We start from the raw sequence: 12,252 nt of genomic DNA, 5'->3' as shown, positions 1-12,252 counted from the left end.
TGGCCTTCTTTAGACTAGTTGAGTATCTGGAGCATCAGCAATTGTGGGTTCTATTACAGGCTCAAAATTTCCAGAAACAAAGAACTTTCTTCTGAAACTTATCAGTCTATTCTTGTTCTGAGAAATGAAGGCTATTCCATGCCAGAAATTGCCAAGAAACTGAAGGTCTCGTACAACACTGTGTACTACTCCCTTCACAGAACAGCGCAAACTGGCTCTAACCAGAATAGAAAGAGGAGTGGGAGGCCCCGGTGCACAACTGAGCAAGAGGACAAATACATTAGAGTGTCTAGTTTGAGAAACAGACACCTCACAGGTCTTCAGCTGGCAGCTTCATAAAATAGTACCCACAAAACACCAGTCTCAGCGTCAACAGTGAATAGGCTACTCTGGGATGCTGGCCTTCTAGGCAGAGTTTCAAAGAAAAAGGCATATCTCAGACTGGCCAATAAAAAGAAAAGATTAAGATTAAGAGAACACAGACACTAGACAGAGGAAGATTGGAAAGAAAGTGTTGTGGACAGATGAATCTAAGTTTGAGGTGTTCAGATCACAAAGAAGAACATTCGTGAGACACAGACCAAATGAAAAGATGCTGGAAGAGTGTTTTACGCCATCTGTCAAGCATGGTGGAGGCAATGTGATGGTCTGGAGGTGCTTTGGTGGTTGTAAAGTAGGAGATTTGTACAGGGTAAAAGGGATCTTGAAGAAGGAAGGCTATCACTCAATTTTGCAACACCATGCCATACACTGTGGACGGCGCTTGATTGGAGCCAATTTCCTCCTGCAACAGGACAATGACCCAAAGCACAGCTCCAAACTATGCAAGAACTATTTAGGGAAGAAGTAGTCTGCTGGTATTCTGTCTATAATGGAGTGGCCAGCACAGTCTCTGGATATCAAACCTATTGAGCTGTGTGGGAGCAGCTTGACCGTATGGTATGTAAGAAGTGCCCATCAAGCCAATCCAATTTATGGGTGGTGCTTCAGGAAGCATGGGGTGAAATCTCTTCAGATTACCTCAACAAATTGACAACTAGAATGCCAAAGGTCTGCATGGCTGTAATTGCTGCAAATAGAGGATTCTTTGACGAAAGAAAAGTTTGAAGGACACAATTATTTCAATTAAAAATCATTATTTCTAACCTTGTCAATGACTTTATTTCCTATTCATTTTGCTATATTTCCTTATTAATGTTTTCATGGAAAACAAGGAACTTTCTAAGTGACCCCAAACTTTTTAACGGTTTTAGAGTCAACAAACCATATTGTGAAATAAATTATCAGGAAATATAAAAACTTGACTTAATGGGATGAATCACAGGATGACAAAACTAAACCCCATAGGAAACAAGAAGGCAAAAACACAACTGAGCCATATAAGTCAAAATGTGATTGGTAGCGATCATTAACTTATGCTGTTTAGAGCAGATTGTCTCAACCTCTATTACCCATAGGATTTAGAAACAATAAAGATATGTGCCAGACTTGTTCACTGTAACAACAACGTAAAAACCTCTTGCAGTAGAATTTACTGATGTTTTGAGATCCATTTAAGAGCATTCTCATGACAAATGAAATAGAAAGTTGGGAACCTATCTCTTGTGATTTACACTAATAACTTTGTATGTTGTATAATCAGTTGATCTGCATGACAATGTCCATGCTGATTTAGGGTAAAGACGCCAGCTAGTGACTTAAACAATCAAGTGTTCTCTGCTTGGGATTAGTGCTGTTCAAAGGTCGGAATACCTGGACTTCACTGAACTGTTAATTTCATTATATACATGATTCTCAGTAAAGTCACATTCATTAACATTTTAATAAGGAAGTCCAGTTTGGGAAAGATTGTATTTTGGGCATTTACTTTCCTCACATCTGTGATTTCATTGAAAATGTAAATGTCAAGACTTGCACAGACCTTATAAGTCTTTTCACATGAACTACAGCAGAATGTGATTATCTTGCTCTTTTCTGTTGAAGGACTTTGTATTGTTATTCGTATTGTTTATTAAGAATGTGAATTACATGATTATCCCAGCTTAGAGGTTTTGTGGACCAGCCTACTGCCAAAGATTAAACTGTGTCAGCTTTAGGATTGTTTCAAATAAACTGGTAGAATGTTGTAAAAGGTGTGAGTTAATGTTACCTATGTTTAGAGGTCACGTAAATTCAGTCCATTTGCTGCAGCTTTAGTCGATCAATAACATCACATGTGCCGGAACTGATTCTTATTCACTGACATGACAAGAGCACTCTACTTTCAGTTCTCTTACTTGGCCTTTAATTATTTCTGTTGCAGCTTGTGTTTCATGGTCTTCTTGTAGTAGCCTACATAATAGGCCTCATGAAATAAACCCAGAGAAAGACACTATCAAACTGAACCTCCTGCACATGGTACTCATATGATGGTGCCACATTGGAACAAGTCATCAGCAAGACTAAATTGGAATTTGTAATGTTTTATGCCTTGAACTGCACTTTCTATTGCGCTTATATTTTGTATAAGGCTGGGCGTCTGCCAAGAAATTAATAATAATAATAATAATAATAATATTAATAATAATAATAATAATAATAATAATAATAAAATACTAATTACCTGAATTTACAGAGAATGGGAATTCTCATTCTTTATGGTATCTTAATAGCTCTACTGATATACAATAAATCAATTTATATTGTAACTGCTGGCTGTTTAAAATCAGCTATGTTCCACATTACTCTTGTTTCACTATCTTAATTCTATTTTCACTTCACAAATACAGAGCCTATCAATTTTGCTTGTGTCTCTTGGCAGTGTGTTCTTGACTAATTTGTATTGAGTTGAGTTTCTGGAATACGCATGTACTTGAGAGAGAGAAATAATATTCGAGAGACATGGAAAAGTGGTTATTTTAATACACATGCTACAGAGTGCAGTATATTCCCTTTTAATAATTGGTTCATATATGTTACAAAGAGTTTAGTACTGAACAGTAATAAAAGCACAGCAGGCCTCAAACACTTGGGCACTAGTTGAAAAGAGACAAGTTTCATAAAATAAAACACAAGTCACTGTATTCTTATACTCCGCCATGGGTTTCTGAATAGCATATTCTAACTGTTATTGAACAATTGATTATTCCTCATGTGTATATCTATTTTTCAAATATAAATTCTGTGTGCTATTTAGAATCCTGCATTTTTCCATATACATAGAGCTCTAATCCTTTCCTTTGATAAAACTCATATTTTTCCCAGTCAGTGGGAAACCACAAGTATACCGCCTGCTTTAGCCTGGAGCGTTGTCTAAATATGATTATTTGTTTCAACAGAGATGCTAAAGGCTGTACTGAGTTTCTCACTGCCACATTTTTTACTCTTCCATATTATACGTCTAATATTATTTATTATGAAAAGTCAACACACAGTAAGATAACAGTTCCCATGCTTTCACAAGGAAATGGCAGACACAGTGGTCTAACATGGAACAGTACATTTACCCAAACAAATGAATGGCATGAGTAGCCTAACACAGCCTCTGAAAATCCTTGTTCTCTGTGGACATTTTCTTCTTTACCATTTGGGATAGTTTGGGTGAATAACCATAGTTTTGGGGGGGAATTGCCCAATCTAAATGCTTTCTGGCCCAAAAATACATTCTGTGCCTTTGTGCCATGTAAGGAGAGCCCTGCCGGTAGTGCCATGTGACTGAGCTCCGTTTTCATTCCATCTTTCCCTTCATCTCCCCTGACCTGTCATCTGGCTCTCATTACAAAGTGAGGGAGCGCAGGGCATAGCAATTCAAAACACATGGGTGTCTAGTAACCTTGAGCAAAGACTTTGTAGTGTGTCAGCCAATGCCTTCTCACCCATAGGTTTACCAGAAGAAATGTCTGGTATTAGCTGGGCTTGCAGTTTTGCATCTATACTGTTCCTGGACAGAGAATGTGAATTGCTGTTCAAAATATACACATAAAAAGCTATATCATACCATAATGGACAGTGTGCTTTTAATTACATCACAATTGATAAAAAACTGTACATCCTTGCAATTGTTTAGAAGTATGTAAGATACAGTATCTACATGTTGCACAAATTGGTTGAAAAGGCTGTTTAAAGGAAAATAAAAACCTTTACAAATATCTACTACAGTTATCGATTATATTACCATAAACTGGTGCAGGGAAAATATGAGAGTACAAAGTAAAAGCTATATTAGAAATAGAAGAATTTCATGCTTAACTACATTGCACTGGTTTAAGTGAAACATAAGTAAGTTAGGATGCCAGTGGGTTATAAGCCAATGCATATTTAGAAGGTTGTGGTCAGCGAACTCTGTCTTCCAAGCACAATTAGCTTCTGAAACGCCCATTTTAGTTTATGATTGAGGCTTTAAGGGGTAGCTGGCTTTGTGTACGGAAGGAATGTGGTTAGAACTGAGATACTGGCTGATTTGTAACCCTAAATGTATATCTTTACAATGTTAAGCCCTCACATAATGCATTCCTAAAAACAAATGCTGCAGAATTCTGTTGTGAAAATTGTTAAGGAAGTCTGCAAATATGCTGCAGGACCCCTTCAGAAATCTCATAAGGAAGATTCCGTAGACGTTTTTCACAGGAAGCACAAATGTCTCCTGAAGCAGTCCAGCTGGATATCTGTTGTGAATCTGTAATGCTGTTTAATACTTTTTGCTGACAATTCTCTAGGTAAGTTGTGCTTGATTTTAGTTTTTTCAGCAATCATGCACAGACTGTTAGTCACAGTATTCTTAGGATAAAGGTAGATATAGAGATGTATAATTAAAAATTAAACAGAATCAGAACCTAAAACACATATTGTAAAGCTTCTCTGCAAATCAAAACAAAGCTAATTATTCTCCCATCTTTTAACTTAGAACATCAAAATGTTTTCTCATGCATTATAATTTATAGAACACCACTACCATGTTAGGCGGGGATTCCACACTTTGGACATGTTATTCATAGCACTGGAAGATGTTAAATGGTCTAGTAAAAAAAAAAAAAAACTTCCCTTCCCTTCCAGATCATACTGCTTATCCTTTGAATTGTATTACAATTACAGTTTCTCGATTTTGCTTGAGCACATTTGGGAGAAAAACATTTTTCAAATCAATTACCAAGCGCCCCAAACTGAAACCCGTTTGGCCAAAATGACACAAATCCTTTTGCAAAACAGCAAATATATGTCACAAAATCAAATCAGTCCATCAAACAGTAATCTAATGAAAAGTTATTTCCATTAACCACACTGGCAGAATAAACACTAATTATGAGCATCAATATGACATGGTCAACCCTGTACATGCTCTCTTTGTCTTCTGCTTGTTTGTAAAATAAAGCTTAAATGGTCAGTAAACATTTCACCCTAGCATGAGCTGTAAACATGATCTCTGAGTGACTCATCAAGAAGATCAAAGTAGAAACAATTTCACTCAACAGCAAATAATGTTTTGACAAGATAAATCTTGATACATCGAATGAAGCTGGAAATACTTTACAGTCAATATAAATCAAATCCTCTGAAGATACTCAGGACCAAGCTGGTTATGACAAAAAAATAATAAATTGCATAAGAAATTTAAAAAAAACTGTGTAAGTGGTACAAAGTTTGGCATATTAGGCCTCACCAGTGCTCTCTCTCTTCAAGGGGTACAATTATATTGTACAAGATGTTGGAAAATGCAATTAGGTGTGCTTTATTGTATGGGTTAATAGTAAATAACACCTTCTCATGAGATAACTGCACACATGGCAATATTCTGTGACCGATGAGGCTCCTCCCACATTTGCTCACTCTTGGCAAATTGAATCACGCTTAATCCACATATAAGAATACATGTGGCAACATATTTGCCTAAAGGGAAACACAAAATGAACATGGGTAGACATTGTAACTGTCTATTATTCAAATTCTATTCAAATATTGAAAGGAAATGCATTACTGCGATGGGCCTTTACCTGTACATACTGGAACCTAATCACATTCACTCTGACACTGTTCTTTTCAAAAGGTTTAACATTTATTTATACTAAAGTAATACAAAAATGACTACAAAAGCTTTAGGAGTAGTTTTTTCGAGATTTATGATTATACTGTAAATCACTTTCATGAATGAGTCCCCAAATGTAGTCTCCCATCAAGTTCTCGTTATACTGTCCATGGTAGTGGTGACTTGGACACTTTCATCCAACAAGTTCCACTGCTTGAGCCTAGACGTCAAAAGCTCGGCATTGGACTTGGTGAGACCAAGATCTCTAATCAAGTCGTTGAGGGCTTTTTGGATGGGGTAGTATGGGTTTCTCTCCTCAGCCCCACCTCTGAAATTGTCATCTGGATCTACAACGTCTTCCTCACTCTCTGACTTGCTGCTCTCTTCTAAAGATGGCTGCTCTCTCTCCGGAGGAGTGGGTATGGGGAGCTCATGGCAGTGTGGCACCGAGGCAATGGATGAAGGAAGGTCCGGATACGTAATAGCAGGTGCATTCTTGCCAGTCCGACGTTTGGAAGGGTCCACCATGCAGAAGTAGCAGTTGCTTGAGTGGTCAGTGGGTTCCCACCAAATTCTTGGGATAGCGAACTTCATGGCTCTCTTTTCCCTTCTGTACCATCCTACAAAAATACATTTATTTCACCCATGACTAATGTGTAAGAGATTCTCGCAGCGTTTTTCATTTATGATATATTATTTCAATCACATTGAAAATTGTAAAACATTTAAAAATTTAAAACTTTTACAATTAATAAAAAAAAAAAAAAAATGTATAACATAAAATTCCGAGCAACAATTGTCCATCTTACCTTCTAGTTTTTTTGCAGTGCTCGCAGGTGAAATGAGGTGCCTGGGGTTCGTCTTGATTCCCGACAGGCATGCCGAAATATGCCTTGTAGGCCTCACACATCTTAGCAGATGCTTCCACGGAGTACTTTTTCGCTCGTCTTGATAAATTGGCTGCAGAATGCGTCTGGCGGATGCTGCAGCCTCTTGATGTCAAATGCAGATATGTATCCACTTAGGCAGCTGGAACTAAACTGAACTGGTGGGCTTAAGGCCCCTGTATTTATTCTAATGTTTATATTACTGGAAGTTCTAGAAGTTACTCCAAGTTTACTCGGCACTGAATCTATCTGGAATGTTCTGGAAAATAGGTAAATTTCTAAATATCACTGTCCTGGTCACAAAAGCAGAGTTACATGGTGTTATTGATACCACTTTTACCTGCTTAGATTAGGCTGCACTGTCTTGTGTAGCATTTTGCATTGAAAGGCCATGGTTTATCACATGGTCAACGATAATGGCATATGTCATTGTGTATTCCCCTTTGAGCTGCTGTGCCACCGCATAGACACAACGCTTTTCCTCTATGGGCTCATGGTTGCGGTGCCCCTCTTTCTGTCTTTTGTCTTTGTCTTCTGACTTGCTCCATTTCATGCCAACACCAGGTCACTTATTGTGATTATGGACTGATTGCTAATTGAACAATTGAGCAATAAGGATTTGTACATGTGCATTAGAGATTCACACTTGTGGGAGTATATGTTATTGACTGTGAATAAATGTTCTAATTTTGTTTTTTGACAAGTCTTACTTAACTGATTTTTGTGTCATGAGTTGTGTTTACTGTTTTGCAGAAATGTGCTTGGCATTTACATTTTGTGTGAAAGCAATTTCTGCTGTTTTGCAGAAATGTGTACTGTTCTGCTCATCTAGGTTATTGTAAACAGACAGTAGCCAAGGTAACGAACCCAGATGCAGAGCTGAAAACAAATCCAGGGACAGGCAAGGGTCATGATCTGGCAAACAGTGCAATGGAGAAAGTCCAGTAATCAAGGTTGATAAGGCAGGCGGTAGGTCAAGCACAGGGCAAACAAGACAGGCAAGGAGAATCCAAAAGGCAGTGGTTGGGAACAAAAGGCAGGGTTGAGAATACAGTGGCAGGTAATCAGCAGAAATGCTTGGTAATGCAACACAACGGATTACAAGACTTTGCAATGAGTGTGGGAAACAAAGGGGTTTAAATGGACAGGGCGGAGGGAAGCAGACAACTGTGAATTGGTGAGCTGAATGAATGGGAGACGAGGGTAAGGTGAGCTACTTGCACATGGTGGTGTGGAATGTCAGAGATGGGTTTAGAATCCGGGGGATGATGACCTCTGGTGGCGAACTGGAGAAGTGTTGGGTGAAGACATCACAGCTGGTCATGTGGACAACAGTTTCATTCACATTGACTTAGCAAAAGGGAAAACTGTAATTAACACCTTTTTTATTGCTTGATTTTTATTTTATTTCAGAGTCTCTAACAACTTTGACTTTATATTGACATGCTATTGGTTTCAGACTTTATTGTCTACATGTTGTAAGTTCAGTGAAATGGGTTCATTGTACATTTGTGTGCGTCACAAAACGTTCTCCTTTAAGTGCTGTTCTATGAAGTACAACAGGACTCAAAACTGGAAAGGCAAGATAATGATTACACACCAGTGCAGGTTGATGAAACATATCAGTCATCAGGGTGTATCAATGGCAAAAGGAAGGGAAACAGTTTGCAAGATAGACAGCTGTGTCCGCTAACATTTAGTGCCTGATAGAGGAAGAAAATAAAAATTAGAGAGTCTTGTCAACTTTGATAAACCTCAAATGTCTTGTAAAATGACAGGAATTTTCAGTGCAGTCCTGCATCACTTTCCACCTTGGCAATGGAAAGGAAAGAGTGGCTCATTTTAATAACGGATGAACTTATATATATATATATATATATATATATATATATATATAAAAACAACAACCATGCACTCTGTATTTTAATTGTGGTGCATTTAGTTGATAAAAACCCTGAGTGCTTGTAAACTGAAGGAGAAACATGGTAGATCTGAGTCTAGTGACAGGTTATACAAGTGTCCTGTAGTGTAAAATGGTAGAAGCTCAGTTCATGTAATTAGCACAGTGAGATCATAGTAACTGATTGAGAGATCTGGTAAATCAGAATACGAGCTATAGGGAACCTTGCCAAAGAAAATACAAGTATGGTAGAAACTATTACTTATAGTAAACTATACTAAGCCATGTGGGTTTTCTCCTGGCACTCCAGTTTCCTCCCACCGTCCAAAGACATGTGGGTTAGGTTAATTGGTCTCACTAAATTGCCCTGTATGTGTGTTTGCGTGTGTGTTGCCCAGCGATGGACTGGTGTCCCATCTTGGGTGTATTCCTGCCTTGCGCTCTATGCCTGCCGGGATCGGCTCCAGCTTCCCCGCGACCCTCACCAGGATAAGCGGTGTCGAAAATGGATGGAACTATACTAAGAGACCTGTCAATTGTATTTTTTGTGGCTGATATTTTGAAGTGCATGTTGCAGCTGTGAGGGTAATAGGGATGAGTGCTTCACCAGGTCTGTAGACAAGATTTGCAGAGTTTTGAAATGTGGGTGTTTGTTAATGCTTGGCAGCAGTATTGATGTTAATTATAATGTGTTGCAGTGATGAGACTATATATAGTATGATCAGTGGATAACAGCTCTCACAGTTTTCTGCAATGTGTTGGCGCTGCGTGAGTGTTCTCAGCATTCCATGTGTATGAGAAGCTGGCCCAGAATCTGAAAAGCTTCACTGTTATTTAGTTATTGCGTTGCAAAAGAACATACAATATGTGTGTATATATATGAAATGGTTTAATGGTTCAGCCAAATTTTAGTGCTACAGCAGGATAAAGACTGCATGGCTGAAAAATACATTGTATTCTTATTGGCTTGGATCTGAATGCTTGTGGTCTGAAGAGAGCAAACAACACCCAATTAAACGTTTGATTAAACCAGTCATGGAGATCTGTTCTGTAGCCACATCAGTGTGAATCCATGTGATAGTTGGTCAACCCAGAATACTTCATTAAGCAAGTACGTCACGCCATTGTTTCTGTTGCTTCTAGTTGTCTTTGTAAGAGGGGAGAGAGGGAGACTTTTGACACTCCTTTAGTTTACAATTCCATTTTCAATATACAAACTCAAAAATATATACACATAACTAGGCATGGGCTGGTTACCGGTTTCAAGGTATTCCGCGGTTTGAAAAAGTCACGGTTTCAAAACCTGTACAATTTTCCGTGATACCGTTCCTGCGGTATGAGCTGTTTTTTTTATGTCTCGTCAAAGACGGAAAGTGTAGGAATCCCTCAGGTTGTGTCGTGTGTTAAAAAAAAAAAACCTTCTGGCTTTCCGGTGTCTTTGCCGCTGTTTGTGTGTTGTGCAGAGAGAGACTGTGTGTGTGGCCACCAGTGTGCCCTCAGAGTTCTGGTCTTGTACCTCACCGCTCCAAACTTAATCCAGGAAAGGTGAACATGCTTGGACACAACTTGGACTGAAAGAGAAATGTGTAGAAAGTGAGCATGTCTCCAAAAACCTTGTTGAGCTGCAGGTTTAGGCTCACTTAAGTGACTGCATTTATTTTAATTTAATTTAAGAAGAATTAAATTCTTTATTTTGTTTATTTAATTATTTAACCTGACACATGTTTACTACTGTTCCAAATATTCTATATGTTGCTTAAAAATAAAATATATTGTGTTCAATAGAAAAAAGTAGTTAAAAACACTTAAAAATAACACAGGATAAATGAGGAGGAAGTACTAAAGGGACTAGCAGAATTAAAAACCAACAAATCACCTGGGCCAGATGGTATATTTCCAACAGTACTTAAAGAAATGAGGGGAATGTTTTATAGGCCGCTAACTCAAATATTCCAAATGACACTTAGAACAGGGGATGTGCCAACTGACTGGAAGACAGCAGATGTCATACCAATCCACAAGAAAGGGGACAAAACTGAGACAGGAAATTACAGACCAATCAGTCTCACCTGCATCACTTGTAAAATGTTGGAAAAAATGATTAGACAGAAAATAGAGGAGCATCTTAATGAAAACCATATTCTTGGAGATAGTCAACATGGGTTTAGACGAGGCAGATCATGTCTTACTAATTTATTAGAATTTATGGAACATGCAACTGCAGCTGTAGATCAGCTGAAAGCATATGATATGATATACTTAGATTTCCAAAAAGCTTTTGATAAGGTTCCACACCAAAGACGAAGCTGTAGGCATTCAGGGTAATGTAAGTAGATGGATTATGAGCTGGTTGATGTATAGGAAGCAGAGGGTGTCGATTAGAGGAGTTGCTTCTAACTGGAGTGAGGTTGTTAGTGGAGTTCCACAGGGATCAGTACTAGGGCCTTTGCTTTTTCTAATCTATATTAATGATCTGGACTCTGGGATAGTTAGCAAACTTGTCAAATTTGCAGATGATACTAAAAAAGATGGCTCAGCAGATACAATTTTGGCAGCACAGGCTATTCAAAGGGACTTGGATAATATTCAGTTGTGGGCCGGCACCTGGCAAATGAAATTCAATGTGGACAAGTGCAAGGTAATACATGCAGGTAACAAAAATGTCCACTATAATTACACTATGGGAGGAATAGAACTAGATGAAGTAACACATGAGAAAGATCTAGGAGTCTATGTGGACTCCTCACTTTCTCCATCCAAGCAATGTGGGGAAGCAATAACAAAGGCAAACAGAATGCTAGGGTATATTGTCAAAAGTGTAGAATTTAAAACAAGGGAAGTAATGTTATAAAAGCATGGAACACAGTTTCCCTCTCACCACAAAAAGGACAACAGTCTGAAACTTCAGGATTAATGATAGAAATAAAATAATTTACAGCAACGATGATGTGTAAAATCCTCCACTGTAAATCTGCAGATCTCAACAAAATATATCTGGTCTTTACAGACATACACCCAGTCCAACCTGGCACCTGATACTTTAATATCACCTGCTCTCATCCAAGTATACAGCATTTCTTGACCCTTTTTATTCCTATACACATCCACCAAATCAAACCTATGCAAGACAGTAGAAAGCTCCTGAGCTCAATGGGGGAGTGCCTCCATATGATTTCGATCTAAACCATCATCTTCAGTACAATTAAAATCTCCCCTCCAGAAACAAATAATCTCCAGGTTGACACTCAGATAAAACATTTTTTAAAACTTAAAAAAAATTAAATCTTCTCTTTAACCCTCATTTGGCGTGTAAACATTTATAAAGCAAAAACAATGTTTAACAATCCTTTTACCAGCCTCCCCACAACCACCTCCTGATAGGAGAGAATGTGAACAGCACACCTCTCTGAGAACAGGACTGCCACTCCTGTGCCACTGCCACACTGAATTTGTGCTGTGACTAAACA

At 38.3% G+C, this 12,252-nt stretch overlaps 1 protein-coding gene across 2 annotated transcripts in view; it reads left to right on the top strand.

Annotated features, from left to right (window-relative positions):
- Window positions 1–12,252, top strand: part of adam19a (ADAM metallopeptidase domain 19a) — a 175,903-nt gene that overhangs the window by 43,016 nt on the left and 120,635 nt on the right. The window lies entirely within an intron of this gene.

The sequence above is a fragment of the Amia ocellicauda genome, chromosome 13, assembly GCF_036373705.1.
Source record: "Amia ocellicauda isolate fAmiCal2 chromosome 13, fAmiCal2.hap1, whole genome shotgun sequence".
In the NCBI taxonomy this organism is placed as follows: Eukaryota; Metazoa; Chordata; class Actinopteri; order Amiiformes; family Amiidae; genus Amia; species Amia ocellicauda.
The sequence above is the reverse complement of the archived record's forward strand: the minus strand, read 5'-3'. Positions and strand labels throughout refer to the sequence as shown.